This window comes from Cherax quadricarinatus, chromosome 55, assembly GCF_038502225.1.
Source record: "Cherax quadricarinatus isolate ZL_2023a chromosome 55, ASM3850222v1, whole genome shotgun sequence".
NCBI lineage: Eukaryota > Metazoa > Arthropoda > Malacostraca > Decapoda > Parastacidae > Cherax > Cherax quadricarinatus.
The window spans coordinates 15,892,440-15,919,939 of record NC_091346.1 but is presented as its reverse complement, the minus strand read 5'-3'; the positions used below and the strand labels follow the sequence as shown (position 1 = coordinate 15,919,939).

General features: G+C 41.5%; 1 protein-coding gene across 1 annotated transcript in view; it reads left to right on the top strand.

The window, feature by feature from the left end:
• LOC128699003 (uncharacterized) overlaps positions 1-27,500 on the top strand; it is a 576,069-nt gene that overhangs the window by 361,744 nt on the left and 186,825 nt on the right. The window lies entirely within an intron of this gene.

The window sequence follows — 27,500 nt, the reverse complement described above, 5'->3', positions numbered from 1 at the left end:
CTCTCTCTCTCTCTCTCTCTCTCTCTCTCTCTCTCTCTCTCTCTCTCATACACCATCAGACTTCACTAATGATCACACTGTTACTTGCCTCAGAGTGGAGCCATATTAGATCACAGCCGTGTTCCTGGAATATTACACCCGTGTGGATATATTATATTAAGGAGTGAGGCTGGCTATATTAGATTATAACCGAGTGTGTCAGCATGGTCAACATGTCGGGTGAACATGTTACATAAACATTATAGATTTAATATATCTACCGTGTTTGGCAATACTGTTCTTCATGCACCCGATTCAAATGTTTTTATTTATTTACGCATATTTTCTGTAAACACACAAAGAAACACACACACACACACACACAGCCTCTGCTGGTGCAAGCCTCTGACGACACTGGAGGACAGGAGGGTCAGGGGAAACATGATAACGACATATAAAATACTGCGCGGAATAGACGAGGTGGACAAAGACGGGATATTCCAGAGATGGGACACAGACACAAGAGGTCACAATTGGAAGTTGAAGACTCAGATGAATCAAAGGGATGTTAGGAAGTATTTCTTCAGTCATAGAGTAGTCAAGCCGTGGAATAGCCTAGAAAGTGAAGTAGTGGAGGCGGGAACCATACATAGTTTTAAGGCGAGGTATGATAAAGCTCATGGAGCAGGGAGAGAGAGGACCTAGTAGCAATCAGTGAAGAGGCGAGGCCAGGAGTTATGACTCGATCCCTGCAACCACAAATAGGTGAGTACAAATAGGTAAGCACACACACACACACACACATACACACATACACACACATACACACACACACACACACACACACACACACACACACACACACACACACACACACACACACACACACACACACACACACACACACACACACACACACACACACACACACACACACACACACACACACACACACACACACACTGGTTATTTTGCATTCTGTAGTATCACCTACATATATAAATATGCATATATAAATTGCATATATAAATATGCAAGACAAGCCACAGGAGGATGGAAATCTTCAGCTCAAGTACTTTCACACGTCTCCGTGTGTCATCAGGAGGTATGCAATGTTGCAAGAGTAGCAACGTTGGAATGAGGGGAAGTTTTCTCAGAGTAAGATATGTATATATATATACATATATATATATATATATATATATATATATATATATATATATATATATATATATATATATATATCGTGCCGAATAGGCAGAACTTGCGATCTTGGCTTAAATAGCAACGCTCATCTTGCCATATAGGACAAGTGAAAATTTGTGTATGCAATAATTTCGCCAAAATCATTCTGAACCTAACGAAAAAAAATATATTTCACTGTGTTTGTTTAGTATTAAATTATTGTAAACAAATCTAAAATATATTTAGTTGGGTTAGGCTACAATAAATTGTTCTTGTTATAATAAGGTTAGGTAAGTTTTCTAAGATTCTTTTGGAGCAAAATTAAATTTGTTTACATTAACATTAATGAAAAAAATATATCTTTACACGTATAAGAGAAAATTTTAGAAAGGGCTTAATTTTAAATGAGCTCTTGCTAATTGACCAGTTTTACATATTCGGCACGACATATATATATATATATATATATATATATATATATATATATATATTTTTTTTATTTTTTTATTATCACACCGGCCGATTCCCACCAAGGCAGGGTGGCCCGAAAAAGAAAAACTTTCACCATCATTCACTCCATCACTGTCTTGCCAGAAGGGTGCTTTACACTACAGTTTTTAAACTGCAACATTAACACCCCTCCTTCAGAGTGCAGGCACTGTACTTCCCATCTCCAGGACTCAAGTCCGGCCTGCCGGTTTCCCTGAATCCCTTCATAAATGTTACTTTGCTCACACTCCAACAGCACGTCAAGTATTAAAAACCATTTGTCTCCATTCACTCCTATCAAACACGCTCACGCATGCCTGCTGGAAGTCCAAGCCCCTCGCACACAAAACCTCCTTTACCCCCTCCCTCCAACCCTTCCTAGGCCGACCCCTACCCCGCCTTCCTTCCACTACAGACTGATACACTCTTGAAGTCATTCTGTTTCGCTCCATTCTCTCTACATGTCCGAACCACCTCAACAACCCTTCCTCAGCCCTCTGGACAACAGTTTTGGTAATCCCGCACCTCCTCCTAACTTCCAAACTACGAATTCTCTGCATTATATTCACACCACACATTGCCCTCAGACATGACATCTCCACTGCCTCCAGCCTTCTCCTCGCTGCAACATTCATCACCCACGCTTCACACCCATATAAGAGCGTTGGTAAAACTATACTCTCATACATTCCCCTCTTTGCCTCCAAGGACAAAGTTCTTTGTTTCCACAGACTCCTAAGTGCACCACTCACTCTTTTTCCCTCATCAATTCTATGATTCACCTCATCTTTCATAGACCCATCCGCTGACACGTCCACTCCCAAATATCTGAATACGTTCACCTCCTCCATACTCTCTCCCTCCAATCTGATATTCAATCTTTCATCACCTAATCTTTTTGTTATCCTCATAACCTTACTCTTTCCTGTATTCACCTTTAATTTTCTTCTTTTGCACACCCTACCAAATTCATCCACCAATCTCTGCAACTTCTCTTCAGAATCTCCCAAGAGCACAGTGTCATCAGCAAAGAGCAGCTGTGACAACTCCCACTTTGTGTGTGATTCTTTATCTTTTAACTCCACGCCTCTTGCCAAAACCCTCGCATTTACTTCTCTTACAACCCCATCTATAAATATATTAAACAACCACGGTGACATCACACATCCTTGTCTAAGGCCTACTTTTACTGGGAAAAAATTTCCCTCTTTCCTACATACTCTAACTTGAGCCTCACTATCCTCGTAAAAACTCTTCACTGCTTTCAGTAACCTACCTCCTACACCATACACTTGCAACATCTGCCACATTGCCCCCCTATCCACCCTGTCATACGCCTTTTCCAAATCCATAAATGCCACAAAGACCTCTTTAGCCTTATCTAAATACTGTTCACTTATATGTTTCACTGTAAACACCTGGTCCACACACCCCCTACCTTTCCTAAAGCCTCCTTGTTCATCTGCTATCCTATTCTCCGTCTTACTCTTAATTCTTTCAATTATAACTCTACCATACACTTTACCAGGTACACTCAACAGACTTATCCCCCTATAATTTTTGCACTCTCTTTTATCCCCTTTGCCTTTATACAAAGGAACTATGCATGCTCTCTGCCAATCCCTAGGTACCGTACCCTCTTCCATACATTTATTAAATAATTGCACCAACCACTCCAAAACTATATCCCCACCTGCTTTTAACATTTCTATCTTTATCCCATCAATCCCGGCTGCCTTACCCCCTTTCATTTTACCTACTGCCTCACGAACTTCCCCCACACTCACAACTGGCTCTTCCTCACTCCTACAAGATGTTATTCCTCCTTGCCCTATACACGAAATCACAGCTTCCCTATCTTCATCAACATTTAACAATTCCTCAAAATATTCCTTCCATCTTCCCAATACCTCTAACTCTCCATTTAATAACTCTCCTCTCCTATTTTTAACTGACAAATCCATTTGTTCTCTAGGCTTTCTTAACTTGTTAATCTCACTCCAAAACTTTTTCTTATTTTCAACAAAATTTGTTGATAACATCTCACCCACTCTCTCATTTGCTCTCTTTTTACATTGCTTCACCACTCTCTTAACTTCTCTCTTTTTCTCCATATACTCTTCCCTCCTTGCATCACTTCTACTTTGTAAAAACTTCTCATATGCTAACTTTTTCTCCCTTACTACTCTCTTTACATCATCATTCCACCAATCGCTCCTCTTCCCTCCTGCACCCACTTTCCTGTAACCACAAACTTCTGCTGAACACTCTAACACTACATTTTTAAACCTACCCCATACCTCTTCGACCCCATTGCCTATGCTCTCATTAGCCCATCTATCCTCCAATAGCTGTTTATATCTTACCCTAACTGCCTCCTCTTTTAGTTTATAAACCTTCACCTCTCTCTTCCCTGATGCTTCTATTCTCCTTGTATCCCATCTACCTTTTACTCTCAGTATAGCTACAACTAGAAAGTGATCTGATATATCTGTGGCCCCTCTATAAACATGTACATCCTGAAGTCTACTCAACAGTCTTTTATCTACCAATACATAATCCAACAAACTACTGTCATTTCGCCCTACATCATATCGTGTATACTTATTTATCCTCTTTTTCTTAAAATATGTATTACCTATAACTAAACCCCTTTCTATACAAAGTTCAATCAAAGGGCTCCCATTATCATTTACACCTGGCACCCCAAACTTACCTACCACACCCTCTCTAAAAGTTTCTCCTACTTTAGCATTCAAGTCCCCTACCACAATTACTCTCTCACTTGGTTCAAAGGCTCCTATACATTCACTTAACATCTCCCAAAATCTCTCTCTCTCCTCTGCATTCCTCTCTTCTCCAGGTGCATACACGCTTATTATGACCCACTTCTCGCATCCAACCTTTACTTTAATCCACATAATTCTTGAATTTACACATTCATATTCTCTTTTCTCCTTCCATAACTGATCATTTAACATTACTGCTACCCCTTCCTTTGCTCTAACTCTCTCAGATACTCCAGATTTAATCCCATTTATTTCCCCCCACTGAAACTCTCCTACCCCCTTCAGCTTTATTTCGCTTAGGGCCAGGACATCCAACTTCTTTTCATTCATAACATCAGCAATCATCTGTTTCTTGTCATCCGCACTACATCCACGCACATTTAAGCAACCCAGTTTTATAAAGTTTTTCTTCTTCTCTTTTTTAGTAATTGTATACAGGAGAAGGGGTTACTAGCCCATTGCTCCCGGCATTTTAGTCGCCTCATACGACACGCATGGCTTACGGAGGAAAGATTCTTTTCCACTTCCCCATGGACAATAGAAGAAATAAAAAGGAACAAGAGCTATTTAGAAAAAAGAGAAAAACCTAGATGTATGTATATATATATATGCATGTGCGTGTCTGTGAAGTGTGACCAAAGTGTAAGTAGGAGTAGCAAGATATCCCTGTTATCTTAGCGTGTTTATGAGACAGAAAAAGAAACCAGCAATCCTACCATCATGCAAAACAGTTACAGGTTTTTGTTTCACAGTCATCTGGCAGGACGGTAGTACTTCCCTGGGTGGTTGCTGTCTACCAACCTACTACTGTGATATATATATATATATATATATATATATATATATATATATATATATATATATATATATATATATATATATATATATATATATATATATATATATATATATATATATATATATATAAGACTTAATATCGAAGCCTATATTAAGGCTGAGTTTTTTTAAATACATATTATATATAAATATGCAGCATATGTAGTAAAACCAATATATTTTTGAGCATTCAAGAATGAAAATAATAAAAGTCTTTATATTAAACACATTATTATGAATACAAGACTATTTCTATCAAAATAAATACATTTTCCTAATGGACTCATAATGGACGTTAACATAACCTTAATTAGGATTTTTCTTAGTATTTACGTGATATCGAATTGATACCATAAATTTTCATTTACATGAAATAGTTTGTAGTTATAAATTATTATACTCCTTCTCGTAAACAGCGAAATAGATTTCATTAATGTTTTATCTTTCAGTGGGGAGAAATATGGCAGCGGCTTGTGAGATTGTGTTCTGTTTGAGTGCAACTTACCTGTACATCTAGCTTCCTTAATGACCTTAAATCACATCATCGAATTGAGAGGAATTTTCCTCGTATCAGCAGCAGCAACAGTAACAACAATAGCAGCAGCAGCAGCAGTAGTAGCATCAATAGCAGCAGCAGTAGCAGCAGCAGCAGCAGTAGTAGTAGCATCAATAGCAGCAGCAGCAGCAGCAGTAGTAGCATCAATAGCAGCAGTAGCAGCAGTAGTAGCAGCAGCAGCAGCAGCAGTAGTAGCATCAATAGCAGCAGCAGCAGCAGCAGCAGTAGTAGCAGAAGCAGCAGCAGTAGTAGCATCAATAGCAGCAGCAGCAACAACAACAACAGTAGCAGTGGTGGTGGTGGCAACACTATTCTTAACGATAACAGAAGCAGAGCCAATAATAAGACCATAAACATGCAAGTGCTTGGAATCCTTCTCGGGCAGTGAAAAAAGCTTCACATTATATTCCTCTCTTAACTCTCTGCCTGTGTGGTGTGTGTGTGTGTCCCCGAACTCAGAGGACAGCGTGTGGAGTTGAGCCGCCCACGCATAAACTCCCACCACCCATGTATATTACGTGGGCGTTTGTGCAGGCAGCGAAATAGCGGAATGTGCCCCCGGCGCTCCCACACGTCATATAGGAAACCCGCAGCTCGTAGCTGTCTCAGACCTGCACTGAACGTAACTGCTGCTTGTTACTGCTGCTGCGTCTATTGTTGTTGTTGATGTCTCGCCTGCTCTTGTTACAGCTGGGACTCGCTGTTGCACTTGATGTTGTTGCGACTGGTGTTGTTCTTGTTCCCATGCTACTGGTGTTGTTTCTAATGGTGCTGTCGTTGTTTTGAATGTTGCTGCTGGTATTGTTTTTACTACTGGGACTTCTGTTGTTGATGTTTTTATTGTTGATAATGATGGGGTTGCTACTGTTATTGCTGTTGTTGTTCTCGACACTGGTGGTGGTACTGTTGTTATTTTTACTGTTGTTACTGCCTGTGTTGCTGCTGTTGTTACTGCGGCTGTTATTTCTACTGATGCTGCCACTGTTATTGTTGCCGTGGTTTTTGACTGCTGCTGCTGCTGCTGCTTTATTGACATTATTACTGCTGGTCCCGAGGCTGTTGTTACTAGTGGTATTGCTGCAACTCTAACCTATAACAGCCTACAAAAGATATATTTCTTATTTTCCAGCAACACAGATAACGTGAACAATTTCCCCAAGCACTTTGCGACATTATGTTATACATGTAACATCATACATAACTTTGTTGTCAGACATCAGGAGCATAATTAAGCATGCTGGATCAATAACATAACGCATCCGTCACTTACATGGACTCAGACACACGTCTTATGGCGTGGGAACAAGGCCAAGCTCATCCAGTGAGAGGATGACAGGACGAGAAGGACGTGTCTTGAAGCAGCAGTCACTGTGGTACATAACACCATTGAGCAGAATCAGGGTGGCATCAAGCATGAAGAAACCTATAGTGTACCAATGGCTAGGTACTTACCACATAGGGCCTTGCTCATGCGACGGTACCCGTGACCTGACCTCCCACTTTCCTGACCTTTCTGCGTCCTGATGTGACCTTTCCTTCTCTCTTCACTTCACTGCTACATGTGTATTAGAATTAGTTTTTTCTGAAGGCTTGAAAGTCAATACTGGGCGAAACGTCTTCTGAGAGGGTTACAGTGTGTTTGTTGCAGCTGCCTGTTAGGTTTGTAGATGAATGGTTCAGAGAACCGACATGTTGATAAATTAGACACATGTGCAACTCTTGGGTATCTTTATTGAGGAAACGTTTCTCCACACAGTGGCTTCATCAGTCCATACAAAGGAGAATCTTGAAGAACAGGAGGAGAATGAGGTAATCAGTCCCTCAACCTTGAGTCGATGTGGTCAGTCCATCAATCTTGAATAGAATACGGCATACGTGCTGAGAAGGAGCTTATAGGTTTTGTCTCGGGCACCATGAAGTTGCTGCTGCTGTTGATGTCACTGAAGCGTGCTACTATCTGTGTTTCTGTTGGTGATGTTGCTGCTATCGCTGCTGTTGAAGTCATTGAATGGGTGCAACTGTTACTGTTGCTGCTGTTGATGTTATTGAAGGGGTGATACTATTGATGTTGCTGCTGTTTGCAGTGCTGATAATGATGCTACTGGTATTGTTACCGTTGGTGTTGTTGCTGTTGTTCTTTCTGCTGCTGCTGCCGTTTTTTCTGCTGTTGATGCTGCTTCTGCTACTGTTGCTGGCATTTTCGCTGCTGTTGATGTTGTTACCTCTGCTTCTGCTTTCCTAGACCCCTTGTACGTCCTCTTCCTCCCTTCACAATGTGCATTTCTCGGAGCCCACTTGTGTATATATATATTGGAGTTTACTTCACATGACTAACACGGCAACTCTCTCTCTCTCTCTCTCTCTCTCTCTCTCCCTCTCTCTCTCTCTCTCTCTCTCTCTCTCTCTCTCTCTCTCTCTCTCTCTCTCTCTTCCAAGTACATTAATTAAAATAACACAAAGATACAGATTTCTTTGATTTCTCGGAGGTGTAGGATGCCATTTCGCTCTGAGATGACATCGAGGATTGGAGCCGGAGGGTATTTTGTCTGGCGGTCTTGTCCGGGCCGTAAAAATGAAACAAAACGGAAATCCCGCTTCCAATTCTCCTTTGGTCGCGGCGTCTGGTGATATAGAATTCCAGCGAGCGTGTAATGTGTTTGTGGCAGGGGTTCCTCCGCCAGGGGAAAGCTCACGCCAAGAGGCAGCAAGGCTGGAAATTGGAGAGGCAGCATCTCTCCTGTCAGGTTTGCTGGCTACGTAGCACTCTGGAAAGTAGCTTTACGGCGTTCCAGGGGATGGGGGGGGGGGATGTGGTGCGGTTACTTAAGGTAATATAATCTAAGATTACTCAATTCCAAGTAGGTTACTTGGATGTCGTACGATGCTGCTTTTCTTCCCTTACCTTGGATCAGAGAAAGAAAGAAGAAGGAAATCCTATGATGCACCTATCACCGATTCCGAGAGTTTGTTTATCAACACATTCCTTGTTTGCATTGTGCTCATGGCGTCTCTGCTTTTCACTGGGACTATTTTACATTTCTATCTATATCACTCACCCCAGTACTCTGTTATGATATTGTGTAAATTTCCGTCTAGGCCCTTATGTTTCATCCATATGTAAATAATCAGGACAATCTCCCTTTCTCTTCTACGGAGAATACAATGCAATTAATTTAAGGCTTTTACGGTAGTTTAAAAAGTTTAATGGCTCTTTGTGGGTAGTAAACAAGCTCTGTATATATTCCAGCTTCAATACCTCTCCTGCCTTTGAACGGATCTCAAAAGCAAACAGTATTCTTAGCAGAACACATTTTTTTTTTTTAGCGTCGAGGAGAAAACGAACTCTCAAACAGTGGTTTTCCCATCCTTTTCGAATAGGACCGTTTTCAAACCTCAAAATATTTCGCTGATCCCCACATGGTAACAGCTGTAATTTTAGGCACCGTGAGCTAAAAATTAAGCCCTGATCGGAGGAGCATTGCTTTCTGCCTAGTCTAGCAAACCCTTCCTTAGGGGTCCTCGACCCATTGGTTGAGAACCACAGATCAATGATAAATCATATTTTCACATGACCTTTCATTCCAAACAAATAAACCCGTCTCATGCCTGCACCAAGTTTTGTTTCATTGAACATAAAACGCAAATATTTCATTATATTTGAAATATGAACAGAGATTCACTTTACACAATTCTTCCACTGGCGTCTGCACCATCAATTATTCCATAACATATTTGTGTCTCAATAAGCGGACGGAGTATCAAACCTTCATCAGTCCTTGCTCTGAATAATCCACACGGGTTAAACATTTCACAAAATAAAATAAATAAATCTCCACCCATCCTGCACAATGAGAAACAAGAAATCTACTCTGAATGTAACTTGTCACAGAATCCAATTCTAGCGAGGCTTCGCATTCCAGTGAATGAATTTCGTCCATATAGTTTTCACTTTGCTCGAACACTACTGATTAAGGTTCGGTTTAGGTTAACTGCAGCGTCAGAATCCGGAAAGAAGAGACGTATTTATTGTATTTATTGCATAGAAAAGCGTTGTTCTTGTTTTCTTATACATAAATGTTCTACTGTTAATAGCACTTTAAATGTTCTCGTGTACGAGACACTCTAAATGCTCTCCTTCTCAAGAACTCTAAATGTTCTTCAGCGTGGAGCACTCTAAATGGCCTTCAGTTTGAGACAGTGTCTGGTAGCTGGTTTCTTTCACTTTCACTACACGTTGTGGGATCTTTAACTGATTTCTTCCATCCCTTCAGAGGGAGGAAGGGAGAGGGCTCGTGATACAAGGAACTTTAGCTGTTCACCCTTTCCTTAAAGGACCCCAATGGAAATAAGTCACTCTGTCTGACTTTTTTGGGTTATCCTAGGTTCTCTACACATATGCTGCTATGTATGATAATTCTATGTAACTGTATTTGTGTATACCTGAATAAACTTACTTACTTACTTACTTACTTACTTATACCTCATTACCTCTCATTCTTCGTAAGTTTTATAACTCTTTTAAGAGTGTATTTCTTCCCATTGGTATGCTAATAATATTATTCGTGAGTGACCTTAAAATTATATGTAATTACGGGATCATTTCCAATTAATCTCCTGATATAAATGGGTAAAAATATGCAATAGTCTGTGGCCTTATTCTCTCTGTCGATATATTAGATACATGTGCAACATCTGGGTATCTTTATTTTGAAAATGTTTCTTCAACAATGACTTTCTCAGTTCAGTACAGAACTTGCTAACTGGAGACGTTAAAAGAAGAGGCAATCAGTCCCTCAGCCTTGGAGAGGGTGTTCACTACCTTAGTCCTGATGACCCTGTATCCTTACATCCTTTTCCTTTCGTTTTACTGTGTCTTTACTGATTTTAAGGCCTTTCTGTACTTTTCTGGGTTAGCCTTTGTCCTCCTTGTTCTACTTTCTTTCCATGCTCTCTTTTTCTTAACTTTACTTAACATATATTACTTAAAGAATACAACATTCACAATGTACCATTTGGTCAATGATATACACAAATAACCACCACATAGGAGCGAAAAGCTTACGACGACGTTTCGGTCACACCAACGCAAAAGAGTGAGGGAGCCAGTATATATATACTGGCTCCCTCATTCTTTTGTGTCAGTGTGATTTTGTAAATGGTCCAAGTCGGACCGAAACGTCGTCATTAGCTTCTCTCTCCTATGAACGGGTTATTTACGTAGAGTCTTCTTGTATTCGAGAGAATCATCTTTGGCTTCACTGTAGTTCTGGGTAACAGATTCCATAAATTTTGGTGATGCTTATCTGCTTGGCTAAGTGTCATGCTGTATCTTGCAAATAGACACATGAGTAACTAATAACACATTTATTTCTGCTGCGTTTTTCTCGTCAGGTATGTATTAGCTAAATAAAGCTTCTGATAAGCGAAACGTAGAAGTGACAAACGTCTCTTCAAGGCCCCTCCCCCCATCCTTGTGCCTTTTCCCAACATGTGTTCGATACTCTTACCAATAATAAAACACACTCTCCCATTTTTTCCCCGGAACGAGCCCATTTATTTTCTTATATTTTTTTCCAATTTCCGAGGACCTCTGTTTTCCATTTATTAAGATGGTCTTATCACCTGCATTATTCAGACACATAACACAGACCCTTGAAGGAGAAAAACACATTAGCCATCATTCAGTCACTGTCTTGCCAGAAGCGTGTTGACATCACTGCCCAGACGGCCCTCCGTATTGCAACGTTCTCACCCTTACTTCAGAGGCTAGGCACTGTACTTCAGACCTCCAGAAATTGTTCCTAGCCTCCGTATTGCAACGTTCTCACCCTTACTTCAGAGGCTAGGCACTGTACTTCAGACCTCCAGAAATTGTTCCTAGCCTCCGTATTGCAACGTTCTCACCCTTACTTCAGAGGCTAGGCACTGTACTTCAGACCTCCAGAAATTGTTCCTAGCCTCCGTATTGCAACGTTCTCACCCTTACTTCAGAGGCTAGGCACTGTACTTCAGACCTCCAGAAATTGTTCCTAGCCTCCGTATTGCAACGTTCTCACCCTTACTTCAGAGGCTAGGCACTGTACTTCAGACCTCCAGAAATTGTTCCTAGCCTCCGTATTGCAACGTTCTCACCCTTACTTCAGAGGCTAGGCACTGTACCTCAGACCTCCAGAAATTGTTCCTAGCCTCCGTATTGCAACGTTCTCACCCTTACTTCAGAGGCTAGGCACTGTACTTCAGACCTCCAGAAATTGTTCCTAGCCTCCGTATTGCAACGTTCTCACCCTTACTTCAGAGGCTAGGCACTGTACTTCAGACCTCCAGAAATTGTTCCTAGCCTCCGTATTACAACGTTCTCACCCTTACTTCAGAGGCTAGGCACTGTACTTCAGACCTCCAGAAATTGTTCCTAGCCTCCGTATTGCAACGTTCTCACCCTTACTTCAGAGGCTAGGCACTGTACTTCAGACCTCCAGAAATTGTTCCTAGCCTCCGTATTGCAACGTTCTCACCCTTACTTCAGAGGCTAGGCACTGTACTTCAGACCTCCAGAAATTGTTCCTAGCCTCCGTATTACAACGTTCTCACCCTTACTTCAGAGGCTAGGCACTGTACCTCAGACCTCCAGAAATTGTTCCTAGCTCCGTATTACAACGAGAGGCTAGGCACTGTACCTCAGACCTCCAGAAATTGTCCCTAGCCTCCGTATTTGCAACGTTCTCACCCTTACTTCAGAGGCTAGGCACTGTACCTCAGACCTCCAGAAATTGTTCCTAGCCTCCGTATTGCAACGTTCTCACCCTTACTTCAGAGGCTAGGCACTGTACTTCAGACCTCCAGAAATTGTTCCTAGCCTCCGTATTGCAACGTTCTCACCCTTACTTCAGAGGCTAGGCACTGTACCTCAGACCTCCAGAAATTGTTCCTAGCCTCCGTATTGCAACGTTCTCACCCTTACTTCAGAGGCTAGGCACTGTACTTCAGACCTCCAGAAATTGTTCCTAGCCTCCGTATTGCAACGTTCTCACCCTTACTTCAGAGGCTAGGCACTGTACTTCAGACCTCCAGAAATTGTTCCTAGCCTCCGTATTGCAACGTTCTCACCCTTACTTCAGAGGCTAGGCACTGTACCTCAGACCTCCAGAAATTGTTCCTAGCCTCCGTATTACAACGTTCTCACCCTTACTTCAGAGGCTAGGCACTGTACTTCAGACCTCCAGAAATTGTTCCTAGCCTCCGTATTACAACGTTCTCACCCTTACTTCAGAGGCTAGGCACTGTACCTCAGACCTCCAGAAATTGTCCCTAGCCTCCGTATTTGCAACGTTCTCACCCTTACTTCAGAGGCTAGGCACTGTACCTCAGACCTCCAGAAATTGTTCCTAGCCTCCGTATTACAACGTTGCCTCCGTATTACAACGTTCTCACCCTTACTTCAGAGGCTAGGCACTGTACCTCAGACCTCCAGAAATTGTTCCTAGCCTCCGTATTACAACGTTCTCACCCTTACTTCAGAGGCTAGGCACTGTACTTCAGACCTCCCGAAATTGTTCCTAGCCTCCGTATTGCAACGTTCTCACCCTTACTTCAGAGGCTAGGCACTGTACTTCAGACCTCCAGAAATTGTTCCTAGGATGTTCCCTGAATTGCCTGACTTTCTTGGGTTATTCTAGTTACTCTACACATATGCTGTTGTGTATGATAATTTATGTAACTGTATTTATGTATAGACCTGAATAAACTTATTTATTTTGCATGAATATTGACTTCAATCATGATGGCTCGACATCTTTCATACTTGTTGGGACTTTAATGTGATTTACGTCAGGTGACGTAAACAGGCACTTAATTTCCACAACATGTAAAACAAATACGAAACGAGGAACAACAACATCAACAGCAGCAGCAACAAAAGATATAAGCAGCAGGTGGTACAGCAACAACAGCAGTAGCAGCAGGTACAACAACAGTGGCAGCAGCAACGGCATAAGATGTAACAACTAACAACAACAGCAGCAACAACATTAGATACAAACAGCAGGTACAACAACAGCAGCAACAGCAAAAGATACAACAAGCAACAACAACAGCAGCAGTACCATAAGATACAACAAGCGGCAGGTATATCAACAACAACAACAGTCGCAGCAGCCGGTACAACAACAACAGCAGCAGCAGCCGGTACAACAACAACAGCTGCAGCAGCAACATAAGATACAACAACAGCTGCACCAACAACAACAACTGCACCAACAACAACATAAGATACAACAAGTAACAACAGCTGCACCAACAACAATGTAAGATACAACAACAGCTGCACCAACAACAACATAAGATACAACAAGTAACAACAGCTGCACCAACAACAACATAAGATACAACAACAGCTGCACCAACAACAACATAAGATACAACAAGTAACAACAGCTGCACCAACAACAATGTAAGATACAACAACAGCTGCACCAACAACAATATAAGATACAACAACAGCAGCATCAACAACAACTTCTAGAGATGATTGCTCCACGAGTCTTGCAGCTCACATCCTTCACTATAATAATTACCCAATAAGTACGGCCATTGAGATATTTTATAATAGCAAATTGGCCTTTGAAACGATAATTAGGTCCTTTGGGTACGTAGACGAGCTTGATTTACGTATTAATGTTCAAGGAATCGTCTAGCTCAGGAGACGAGATTATCGTATGCCAGCGACTGATACTGTGAGGTATTAATAGTATATTGACGATATCTGAGTTTACAGTTCATTTTTCTCGCTCTGTGAGACGTTTCTATCAAAATGATGAGTTTACAACCTATAATTGCTGATATCCTACCCCAGTTTACCTCTAATCTCAGTTCTATGTAAGATATGCTTCTGCCTCTCCAGGAAGGGACCGTAAATAGTTCACTACTACGCAAGTGTGTCCCGTAGCTCGGGTGCTAGAGCACTCGGCTCACCCACTGAGGTTCGTGGTTCGATCGTCGGGACGGGTGGAAATAGTACGACGTGATTCCTTAAGACACCTGCTATCCCTGTTCACCTAGCAGTAAGTAGGTACCTGGGTGTTAGCAGACTGGTGTGGGTGGCATTCTAGGGACAAAATTAACCTGACTTTTTTGTCCGAAATGCTCTGCATAGCCAGGGGTTTTCTATATAGTATGTCACTGATGTCAGCTATGGCCTGTATACGTTGTACATGAACTTGTTGAAATCAAGCTTATTATTATTATTATTATTATTATTATTATTATTATTATTATTATTATTATTATTATTATTATTATTATTATTATTATTATTATTATTATTATTATTATTTAAACAGGGGCAACAAGTGAAAGGAATATCACCCTATCGTCTCGACCCGCCCAGGAATACACCCTTATCCCTCGGTTGTGAGCCGTAGCAGCTGCCACAGAGCTGCAAGCCACCAAAACATAATTTTTTTTAACACACCGGCCGTCTCCCACCGAGGTAGGGTGACCCGATATTAAAGAAAAACTTTCACCATCACTCATTTCGTCACCGTCTTGCCAGAGACAGGCCAATACTACAGCTCAGATACCCCTCCAAAGTACAATATCCCGCTTCGTTTCTTCCAGAGTGCAGGCACTGTACTCTCCACCTCCAGGACTCAAGTCGTGTTAACCAGTTTCCCCGAATCATTTCATGTTACCTGGCTAGCACTCCAACAGCACCTCAAATCATAAAAACCAATTGCCTCCCCTCACATGCCTGTTAATGTAAAAAAAAAACCATACCACGGGCGGGGATACTACCCGCGATCAGAGAGTCTCAAAACTCCTGACCGATCGCGGGTTCTAACCCCCGCCCGTGGTATGTTTGTTTGCAATCGTGTCATTACGATTTCGTGAGTCCTGTTGATGTAGTTTAGTAATACATTCAAAATAATGACTTTAGTAGAGTTTTCAACTCGGATAAATTGTAGTCCGCATTAAAAAATTGAGTCACATGGCTTCGTTTTGTATTAAGCATTTGCAATATTGCATTTTTCAACCCCTATCAATATGGTAATCCACAGATCACATTTGACATCGAGCGGCAAAGGAAAAAACATATCTTATTTCTCTTCCCTGTCCTTGGGATCAATTGAAGCATCGCTGTTGTCATCTATATTGCACGAGGAGGAAGATGGGCCAGAGCTGGTTCAAATATCGACAGGTTTGTAAATAAGACACAAAGCCCCAGTGAGCGGAAGAGTTCCGTAATAAATGTCCCCGTCCTATGCCTGTGTCTTATTTACAAGGCGGAGGATGATTTCGCTTATCATCTGCTACGTAAATAAATGGCTCTGAGAAACGACAGGTTGATAAATTAGTCACATGTACAACACTTGGGTATCTTTACTGTGGCAACGTTTTGCCGCACTGGTGAAGCCATTGTGTGGCGAAACGTGTCCACAAAAGAGATACTCAAATATTGCACATGTGTCTAATTTATCGACATCTTCCACCTTGTAATTCATGTTACGCGGTGCAAATCACAAAGCCGTCTGATGTTTTGTAATTCATGCTAATAATAATAGCTTCTTACCCTCTCAATGTCCAAACTTAACAGTAATTACTGAGAGTAGCTCATGACGCACTTTTCAATCTCTGTGTTAATTGCCGAGCGAATTTAATTTCTCGGGAGCTACGGCCGCAATTTGCATGCTATTAAAAATTCACTTGGATCGCTTCGCGTTATGTCAGAACGAGCGCGACACGGGCTTTCTCGGCTCTCTCTAACCCACCTCTTCCCTTACTTCGACACGGGCTTCCTCGGCACTCTCTAACCCACCTCTTCCCTTACTTCGACACGGGCTTCCTCGGCACTCTCTAACTCACCTCTTCCCTTATTTTGACACGAGCTTCCTCTGTGCTCTCTAACCCTCCTCTTCAATTACTTCGACACGAGCTTCCTCTGTGCTCTCTAACCCACCTCTTCCCTTACTTCGACACGGGCTTCCTCGAAGCTCTCTAACCCACCTCTTCCTTTACTTCGACACGAGCTTCCTCGGCACTCTCTAACCCACCTCTTCCCTTACTTACTCCTTACCCATTTATTCACCCTTTCCTGTCCTCCTCCATCCCTTGACACAGACAATTGACTTTACAGAAGGATGGCGTTGGAATTAAATTTGGTTACATCTCGCGCGGATTTGCAACAGTGTGAGAGATGGTTAACTAGCTAACGAGAAGGCAGCCATGATAGTGATATACGAGTATGTCTATTTGGAATAAAGCATTACTTTCTCTCGTGAGAATTTCTTTCATTTTCACAGCAAATCGGTTTTTTACTCTGGGGGATGATGAGCAAGACACCTGTGCAAGACAAATTCTGGCCACAAAATAGAGCGAAACGACAACGTCAAAGACCTGGGAGTGATAATGTCGGAGGATCTCACCTTCAAGGACCATAACATTGCATCAATCGCGTCTGCTAGAAAAAAGACAGGATGGATAATGAGAACCTTCAAAACTAGGGAGGCCAAGCCCATGATGACACTCTTCAGGGCACTTGTTCTATCTAGGCTGGAATATTGCTGCACACTAAGAGCACCTTTCAATGATGGTGAAATTGCTGACCTAGAAAATGTACAGAGAACCTTCACGGCGCGCATAACGGAGATAAAACACCTCAATTACTGGGAGCGCTTGAGGTTCCTAAACCTGTATTCCCTGGAATGCAGGCGGGAGAGATACATGATTATATACACCTGGAAAATCCTAGAGGGACTAGTACCGAACTTGCACACGAAAATCACTCACTACGAAAGCAAAAGACTTGGCAGACGATGCAACATCCCCCCAATGAAAAGCAAGGGTGTCACTAGCACGTTAAGAGACCATACAATAAGTGTCAGGGGCCCGAGACTGTTCAACTGCCTCCCAGCATACATAAGGGAGATTACCAACAGACCCCTGGCAGTCTTCAAGCTGGCACTGGACAAGCACCTAAAGTCGGTTCCTGACCAGCCGGGCTGTGGCTCGTACGTTGGTTTGCGTGCAGCCAGCAGCAACAGCCTGGTTGATCAGGCTCTGATCCACCAGGAGGCCTGGTCACAGACCGGGCCGCGGGGGCCTTGACCCCCGGAACTCTCTCCAGGTAAACTCCAGGTAAGACGTAGGTATACCCTTACTGACGAAATGTTTCTCCAGCAAGCCAGCGAAAGGGCTCGGTCAGATGACCAGAAGCTTCTCCTGCCGCTAGTCATGACTACGACTGGTGTCAGGAAATAGTTTATTTAGGTACAGATACACAAACAAAAATACAGTTACATAAATTATCACACAGTAACATATGTGTTGATTACCTGGGTCCGGGGATAACCCAATACAGTCAAAGTCACTTATTTCCATTGGGGTCCTGTTTTCTGACAAACTTTACCTAACCTAACCTAACCTAACCCAACCTAACCTAACCTAACCTAATCTAACCTTACCTAACCTAACCTAACCTAACCTAACCTTACCTAACCTAACCTAACCTAATCTAACCTAACCTAACCTAACCTAACCTAACCTAACCTAACCTAATCTAACCTTACCTAACCTAACCTAACCTTACCTAACCTAACCTAACCTAATCTAACCTTACCTAACCTAACCTAACCTAACCTAACCTTACCTAACCTAACCTAACCTAACCTAACCTAACCTAACCTAACCTAACCTAACCTAACCTAACCTAACCTAATCTAACCTTACCTAACCTAACCTAACCTTACCTAACCTAACCTAACCTAATCTAACCTTACCTAACCTAACCTAACCTAACCTAACCTTACCTAACCTAACCTAACCTAACCTAACCTAACCTAACCTAACCTAACCTAACCTAACCTAACCTAACCTAACCTTACCTAACCTAACCTAACCTAACCTAACCTAACCTAACCTAACCTAATCTAACCTTACCTAACCTAACCTAACCTAACCTAACCTTACCTAACCTAACCTAACCTAACCTAACCTAACCTTACCTAACCTAACTTAACCCAACCTTCTAGCAAGACGTCTTCATACACCTGACCCAGCCACTCACATACAACATTACGTACCTGCAAATTCACCTCAAGGACATCTTAGATTTATGTATATATATATATATATATATATATATATATATATATATATATATATATATATATATATCTGGTTTAGAAAGACACGTAAGCAAACACTATAACATATTTATTAGAAAACGTTTCGTGTCTTTCTAAACCAACTTGTCGGTATTTATTACCAAGGTTTATACCATATATATATATATATATATATATATATATATATATATATATATATATATATATATATATATATATATATATATATATATATATATATATATATATACGTGTGCGTGTGTGCGTGTGGAATGCAACTAGCGGTGAAATGCAAGGAACAGCGGAATGCAAGGAACAGTGAAATGTAATAAGTGCCAGATCCTGCGCCTTTAAATGCACATATAGCTGACTGTCTTCCGACCCTCGGTACTCGTGTTTGAATAATATTTTTGACAGGATTAATGCGGCGTGGGCTGAGGTAAGTAATTGTTTTTCTGTATACTCCCCCTTCCCCCACGCAACAACACTGTCCGCTAAAAGCCTTGCAGCTCATTTTGGAGGATAATTACTTCTTGTAAATGTCAATCAGAGTGAGGGTGAGGACCCCAAGTTAGTTTACTTTGTAACTAAAATTCGTCTTTTTAGTTCAGTTCCTCGCCTGCTTTCAGAGGATTAATACACACTAGAGCTCTGTATTATGAATGGGTATATGAGCAGTAATCTGTGAGGGAGAAATTGTTAAACTGGCTATAATAATGTGTTATCTACCACAATATTATGTGCACGTTGTCAATATTATTGGCGATAGGAACATGCTGGCGCTCAAAAACAACCTTAGGTGAATGCTTTTGATCCGTAACATTCCTTGATTGCCTTTATTAATTGCTCATTTGTTGGCTCTCTATTTGAACAGCCAGATACCATATATCATACCTGTGGAAACCTTTCGCCTACACAGTAGGCTTCTTCAGTTAAATACAGAGGCAGCAGGTGTAGTAAGTCAGTTCTAGAACAAAGAGTTGAACCTTCTCGAGGCTTAGGGACTGACCACCTCAAGCACTATTTTCCAAGGTTGGTGGGCTGATTATATCATCTTCATTTCACAACTACACCTGCTGCCTCTGTTTGACTGAAGAAATCTACTGTGTAGGCGAAACGTTTCAACTATAAAGATACCCAGCTGTTGCACATGTGTCTTAATCATCAACTTGTCGATATTTTATACCCTATTTTTTTTTTTTTTTTTTTTTTTTTTTACACAGGGTTTGACAAGGTTAAGGATCCCTAACTTTATTGACAAGCTATTTACAGGTTAAGGATTCCTAACTTTATTGGCAAGCTAAGAGCTGTTACCTACATCAGCTCATTTGAAAGTATTTTTATTGTTATGAGACATACCCGTGTTCGTAGTCCTTAGGAAAAAGAAAGCCCTTCCCCGTTTCTCTCTCTCTCACTCTCTCTCTCTCTCTCTCTCTCTCTCTCTCTCTCTCTCTCTCTCTCTCTCTCTCTCTCTCTCTCTCTCTCTCTCTCTCTCTCTCTCTCTCTCTCTCTCTCTCTCTCTCTCTCTCTCTCTCTCTCTCTCTCACTCTCTCTCACTCACACACACACACATATCCTTTTCAGCCTTGATTAGAATAGGCTCTCATGACATCCATTTACTAAAAGAAAAAGTCCCTTTGAGGGCACAAAAATGTATTTAAGACATTGTTGTCGGCATTTTGGGAACATTTGCATCTTCTCTGTTATGGGGAGACAACTCACACCGGAATACCAATGAGTATTTGCAGTAATGGGTATTTTATTGTTCTGTAGTCCTGTGGCAACACGAGGGAAGGATGGAAGTGGGACTGAGATGAAGGGAGGTAAGATTAAGGTGGAGGAAGGGAGAGAGTAGAAGAAAGTAGGGAGAAGAGAGGTAGAGAATAGGAGCCAAGGGGGATAACTGGAAATGACGGGGCAGTCTTGAAGGGAAGGAGGTAAGGTAGAAGAGACCTGAAGTGGTGGTGAAGTAGAGGAGAAAACATGAAGAGGAGATCTGAAGAGGTGAGGGAGAGAAGTCTTGACGAGGAGGGAAGTAGAGGAGAAGATATGAGGAGGAGGAGGTGATGTAGAGGAGAAGTCTTGAAGAGGAGATGAGGTAGTGAAGATTTGAAGAGATGCAGTAGAGAAGAAGTCTTGAAGAGGAGATGAGGTAGAGGAGAAGTCTTGAAGAGGAGATGACGTAAAAGGGAAGACTCGAAGAGGAGGTAAGGTAGAGGAGAAGACTTGTAATGGTGTAAATGAGATAAAAAGCACTTTGAAGTGGAGGAGATGAGACGGAGGAGGAGAAAAAAGTCTCGAAGTGGAGGTGAGAGAAGAGAGACACCAAGGTAGGAGTAACCAACACATCATCCACGACCTGCCAACGACAAACAACGACCAACTACAAGTCGACGACCACCTCGTTGGCTACGACAACGACCAGGCAGTAACGACGACACCCTGAGAGTGACAACGCAGTTTAGACAACGACACAAGGCGAGTCTTTCAGTTCACTCCCAGTGAACATCTAATGAACTTAATTATATGTGCAAATGGGACCAGCATTGCCAATTAGAGCAATTTAGCAAGTTGAGCCTCAAGCAATAGGGGGAACATTCGTCTCATTCGTCTGACGCAGGGGTTCCCACCCTTGGGTTCACGCACCTCCAGGAGGTGCGAGATGGCATTTCAGGGGGTACGACACAAAAAAAAAACTGAATTAAAAGCTTATCTTTTGAATTCGATTTGTTCACTCACAGAATTGTATTTGATTCAATTTGTAATTCAAAATTTGGGCATTTGACTTCTACATCTTCTTCATATTACTTTTGACTGCAACATCAATTCAAAATTTCCTAAGGGTGCAAGGATATAGAAAAAGTTGGGAACGTTAAGTGTATTGGGAAACTCCCATAGCAATATAATTCTCTACTACTATACGCTACGTTTTTTTCACGTTTAGAACGTATGGTGACGTCAGCAAAAAACATTTTGTCATAATAGATATCTTTCACTCTAGTCAAGCGTTTGCTGACGTCAGAAAGAAACACTTTAAAATATTTTAGTAAATCTGACCCATTTTACCCCCCCACTGTAAATGCTGACTGACAGCAGAAATAGATCAAATATGCCTTTGAAACAACAAACATATTTCGCATTATTTCAAAGGTTTTCTAACTTTATACAGAAACCAAAAAAAAAAATCTAAACAGGTCAGACGTATTTCGATCTATTTCAAACGTTTTCAGACATTGTATAAAAACCAAGAAGATATTTTAATAAGTCAGACGTATTTCGATCTATTTCCAACGTTTTCTGACATTGTATAGAAACCAAAAAGATTTCTTAATAAGTCAGACGTATTTCGATATATTTCAAACGTTTTCTGAAATCAGACCGCAAATCAAACGTATTTCACTCTATTTCAAACGTTTTCTGACATTAAATGTAAACCAGAAATATATCTCAACAAACCAGGCATATTTCATTCCATTTCAAACGTTTCCTGACATCAGGCCACAAATCAAACGCATTTCACTTTAGTGTAAACGTTTGCAGAGATCGAGTCTGGGCCCGGTGACAAAATGGCCAAAAACCAACCTCTCAGAGCGAATCAAACTTTTCTTTTTTTGTATTGTCTTTTTCTCTGTCTCTTGTGTAAATGTTTGCTTTGTGCGACCCGCCAGGCTGTGTTTGTTGTTGCACTGCGACCAGCCATTTACTTGCTACGTGGTGTGGCTTCTGGTCAGGTTTATTCCGAAGAAAGTGTTCTCCCGCGTGTGTTCTTCCTCGGGCGGTCATATTGACACTGTGAGAGAGAGAGAGAGAGAGAGAGAGAGAGAGAGAGAGAGAGAGAGAGAGAGAGAGAGAGAGAGAGAGAGAGAGAGAGAGAGAGAGAGAGAGAGAGAGAGAGAGAGAGAGAGAGAGAGAGAGAGAGAGCTGATGTAGGTAACAACGGATGTAGGTATCAGCTGATGTAGGTAAGAGCTGATGTAGGTACCATCTGACGTAGGTACCAGCTGATGTAGGTAAGAGCTGATGTAGGTACCAGCTGATGTTCGTAAGAGCTGATGTAGGTGCCAGCTGATGTAGGTAAGAGCTGATTAGGTACCAGCTGATGTTGGTAAGAGCTGATGTAGGTACCAGCTGTTGTAGGTAAGGGCTGATGTAGGTAAGAGCTGATGTTGGTACGAGCTAATGTAGGTAAGAGCTGATGTAGGTAAGAGATGATGTAGGTACCAGCTGTTGTAGATAACAGCTGATGTAGGTAAGTGCTGATGTAGGTACCAGCTGTTGTAGGTAACAGCTGATGTAGGTAAGTGCTGATGTAGGTACCAGCTGTTGTAGGTCGCTGTGATGGCGGTAAAGTGCTGATGTAGGTACCAGCGTTGTAGGTAACAGCGATGTGTAAGTGCTGATGTAGGTACCAGCTGTTGTCGGTAACAGCTGATGTAGCAAGTGCTGATGTAGGTACCAGCTGTTGTAGGTAACAGCCGATGGTAGCAAGTGCTGATGTAGGTACCAGCTGTTGTCGGTAACAGCTGATGTAGGCAAGTGCTGATGTAGGTACCAGCTGTTGTAGGTAACAGCTGATGTAGGCAAGTGCTGATGTAGGTACCAGCTGTTGTCGGTAACAGCTGATGTAGGCAAGTGCTGATGTAGGTACCAGCTGTTGTAGGTAACAGCTGATGTAGGCAAGTGCTGATGTAGGTACCAGCTGTTGTAGGTAACAGCTGATGTAGGTAAGTGCTGATGTAGGTACCAGCTGTTGTAGGTAACAGCTCTTAGCTTGTAAATATACTAAGGAACCTTAACCTAATCTTAGAAAAATCCTGTGTAAAAATGATAGAGAGATAGATAGTGAGAGAGAGAGAGAGAGAGAGAGAGAGAGAGAGAGAGAGAGAGAAAATTATTCAAGATGTCTTGAAACTGAGATGATATTTTCCATCATAATCATATATATATATATATATATATATATATATATATATATATATATATATATATATATATATATATATATATATATATATATATATATATATATATATATATATATATATATATATATATATATATATATATATATATATATATATATATATATATATATACATATATTTTTTTTTTTTTTTTTGCTTATTCTAAAACTGTCCTTTTTTTTCCTTTCAGAGTTCTGAATATAATGACTTCATATTTTTTTATGGGGGGCTTTGCCCCCTTTTAGCTTTCTCTTCCTCTGTTCTTCTCTTACTTTCTTACACTATTTCTTTTCACTTTCTCTTTTTGTTTTTCTACTTTAGTATCTTCCTTTTGTTACATCTCTCTCTTTCATTTCTCTCTCTGTCTGTCTCTGTCTCTCTCTCTCTCTGTCTCTCTGTCTCTCTGTCTCTCTCTCTCTCTCTCTCTCTCTCTCTCTCTCTCTCTCTCTCTCTCTCTCTCTCTCTCTCTCTCTCTCTCTCTCTCGCTCTCCTGTTACTTTTACATCCATGACTCTTTCTCTAACTCTACTCCTCTCTCTCCCTCCATCACTTGTTTTATCCATCTCCCACCTTAACTTGCTTTATCCACTACAAACCATTTCTTGCTCTATCTCTTTCTCTCTCCATTACTTGCTCTCCATCCCTCCCCCTCCATCACCTGCTCTGTATACCTCTCTCTTTCCATCACTTGCTCTATCCCTCTCACCCTCTGGCACTCTCCCTCTCACACAGCATCCCTTCCCTCTTTCCGTTTACCCATCTTTCTCTCCCTCTCTCACCCCACTTTCCCTGCATCAGGCATTTTTCTGCCTTGTCTGCGTGTTCCTCCCCACTGCCAGTATTTACACTCGCACACACATCAGCGGCTAGCTCGACCCAATCATCCTTCAGTGACATGAAAAAAAACTTTTAACATGTTTTCTCTTTTGGCTCAACTGAGTTTGTCCAGTTGATCACCTTACATTCTCTTATTAAAGCAAATCTTGCATGTGATTCGTTTCTGTGTCTGTGTCGGTCTCTCTCTCTCTCTCTCTCTCTCTCTCTCTGTCCCTCTCTCTCTCTCTCTCTCTCTCTCTCTCTCTCTCTCTTGCTCGCAGACTCAGGCACAACGCTGCGACTTTAATAATCGCTGACATGGCCTGGACATCACAGTACATCTGTGAAGCGGCTCACCTGCCACCAACCCACCCACCTTCCCACCCAACCAAGCAACCACTTATTCATCCACTCCAAGCCAACCCACCTTCCCAAAAATCAACCAAGTCCAACCCAAGCCAACCAATCTACCCGCACAGTCGCCTGTCCTCCCACCCCATTTCATTTCCAAAGGACCTGTCTAATTCTCCCACATTTACCCTTCGGTTTGTTAGTTCCTCGTTGTCTCATCTCCCTCTGTTCCAGCTCATATTTTCACCCCCAGTATGTACTCAAACATCAGAGCAACATCTCCCTCTGCTTCACTTCATATTTTCACCCTAGTATGTACTCAAACATCAGAGCAACAACAAATTGCAAAGCAACATTGTCAGACTCACTCTGGGTGAATATTAAACCTGGCTTAATTAATCTCTTTCCCCCTCATATTTGTGTGTGTGTGTGTGTGTGTGTGTGTGTGTGTGTGTGTGTGTGTGTGTGTGTGTGTGTGTGTGTGTGTGTGTGTGTGTGTGTGTGTGTGTGTTTGTGTGTGTGTCTGTCTGTCTGTCTCTCTGTCTATCTGTGTGTGTGCCTGTCTATCTGTGTGTCTGTCTGTCTATCTGTGTGTCTGTCTGTCTGTGTCTGTGTGTTTGTTTCATCGTTTTTGGTAGCTAAAGTAATATATATGTTCATATATATATATATATATATATATATATATATATATATATATATATATATATATATATATATATATATATATATATATATATATATATATATATATATATATATATACATATATATGTATATATATATATATATATATATATATATATATAAATAAACATATATATATATACATACATATTAATTATATATATATATATATATATATATATATATATATATATATATATCTATATATATCTATATATATACATGGTAAAGTGTATGGTAGAGTTATTATTGAAAGAATTAAGAGTAAGACGGAGAATAGGATAGCAGATGAACAAGGAGGCTTTAGGAAAGGTAGGGGGTGTGTGGACCAGGTGTTTACAGTGAAACATATAAGTGAACAGTATTTAGATAAGGCTAAAGAGGTCTTTGTGGCATTTATGGATTTGGAAAAGGCGTATGACAGGGTGGACAGGGGGGCAATGTGGCAGATGTTGCAAGTGTATGGTGTAGGAGGTAGGTTACTGAAAGCAGTGAAGAGTTTTTACGAGGATAGTGAGGCTCAAGTTAGAGTATGTAGGAAAGAGGGAAATTATTTCCCAGTAAAAGTAGGCCTTAGACAAGGATGTGTGATGTCACCGTGGTTGTTTAATATATTTATAGATGGGGTTGTAAGAGAAGTAAATGCGAGGGTCTTGACAAGAGGCGTGGAGTTAAAAGATAAAGAATCACACACAAAGTGGGAGTTGTCACAGCTGCTCTTTGCTGATGACACTGTGCTCTTGGGAGATTCTGAAGAGAAGTTGCAGAGATTGGTGGATGAATTTGGTAGGGTGTGCAAAAGAAGAAAATTAAAGGTGAATACAGGAAAGAGTAAGGTTATGAGGATAACAAAAAGATTAGGTGATGAAAGATTGAATATCAGATTGGAGGGAGAGAGTATGGAGGAGGTGAATGTATTCAGATATTTGGGAGTGGACGTATCAGCGGATGGGTCTATGAAAGATGAGGTGAATCATAGAATTGATGAGGGAAAAAGAGTGAGTGGTGCACTTAGGAGTCTGTGGAGACAAAGAACTTTGTCCTTGGAGGCAAAGAGGGGAATGTATGAGAGTATAGTTTTACCAACGCTCTTATATGGGTGTGAAGCATGGGTGATGAATGTTGCAGCGAGGAGAAGGCTGGAGGCAGTGGAGATGTCATGTCTGAGGGCAATGTGTGGTGTGAATATAATGCAGAGAATTCGTAGTTTGGAAGTTAGGAGGAGGTGCGGGATTACCAAAACTGTTGTCCAGAGGGCTGAGGAAGGGTTGTTGAGGTGGTTCGGACATGTAGAGAGAATGGAGCGAAACAGAATGACTTCAAGAGTGTATCAGTCTGTAGTGGAAGGAAGGCGGGGTAGGGGTCGGCCTAGGAAAGGTTGGAGAGAGGGGGTAAAGGAGGTTTTGTGTGCGAGGGGCTTGGACTTCCAGCAGGTATGCATGAGCGTGTTTGATAGGAGTGAATGGAGACAAATGGTTTTTAATACTTGACGTGCTGTTGGAGTGTGAGCAAGGTAACATTTATGAGGGGGTTCAGGGAAACCGGCGGGCCGGACTTGAGTCCTAGAGATGGGAAGTACAGTACCTGCACTCTGAAGGAGGGGTGTTAATGTTGCAGTTTAAAAACTGTAGTGTAAAGCACCCTTCTGGCAAGACAGTGATGGAGTGAATGATGGTGAAAGTTTTTCTTTTTCGGGCCACCCTGCCTTGGTGGAAATCGGCCAGTGTGA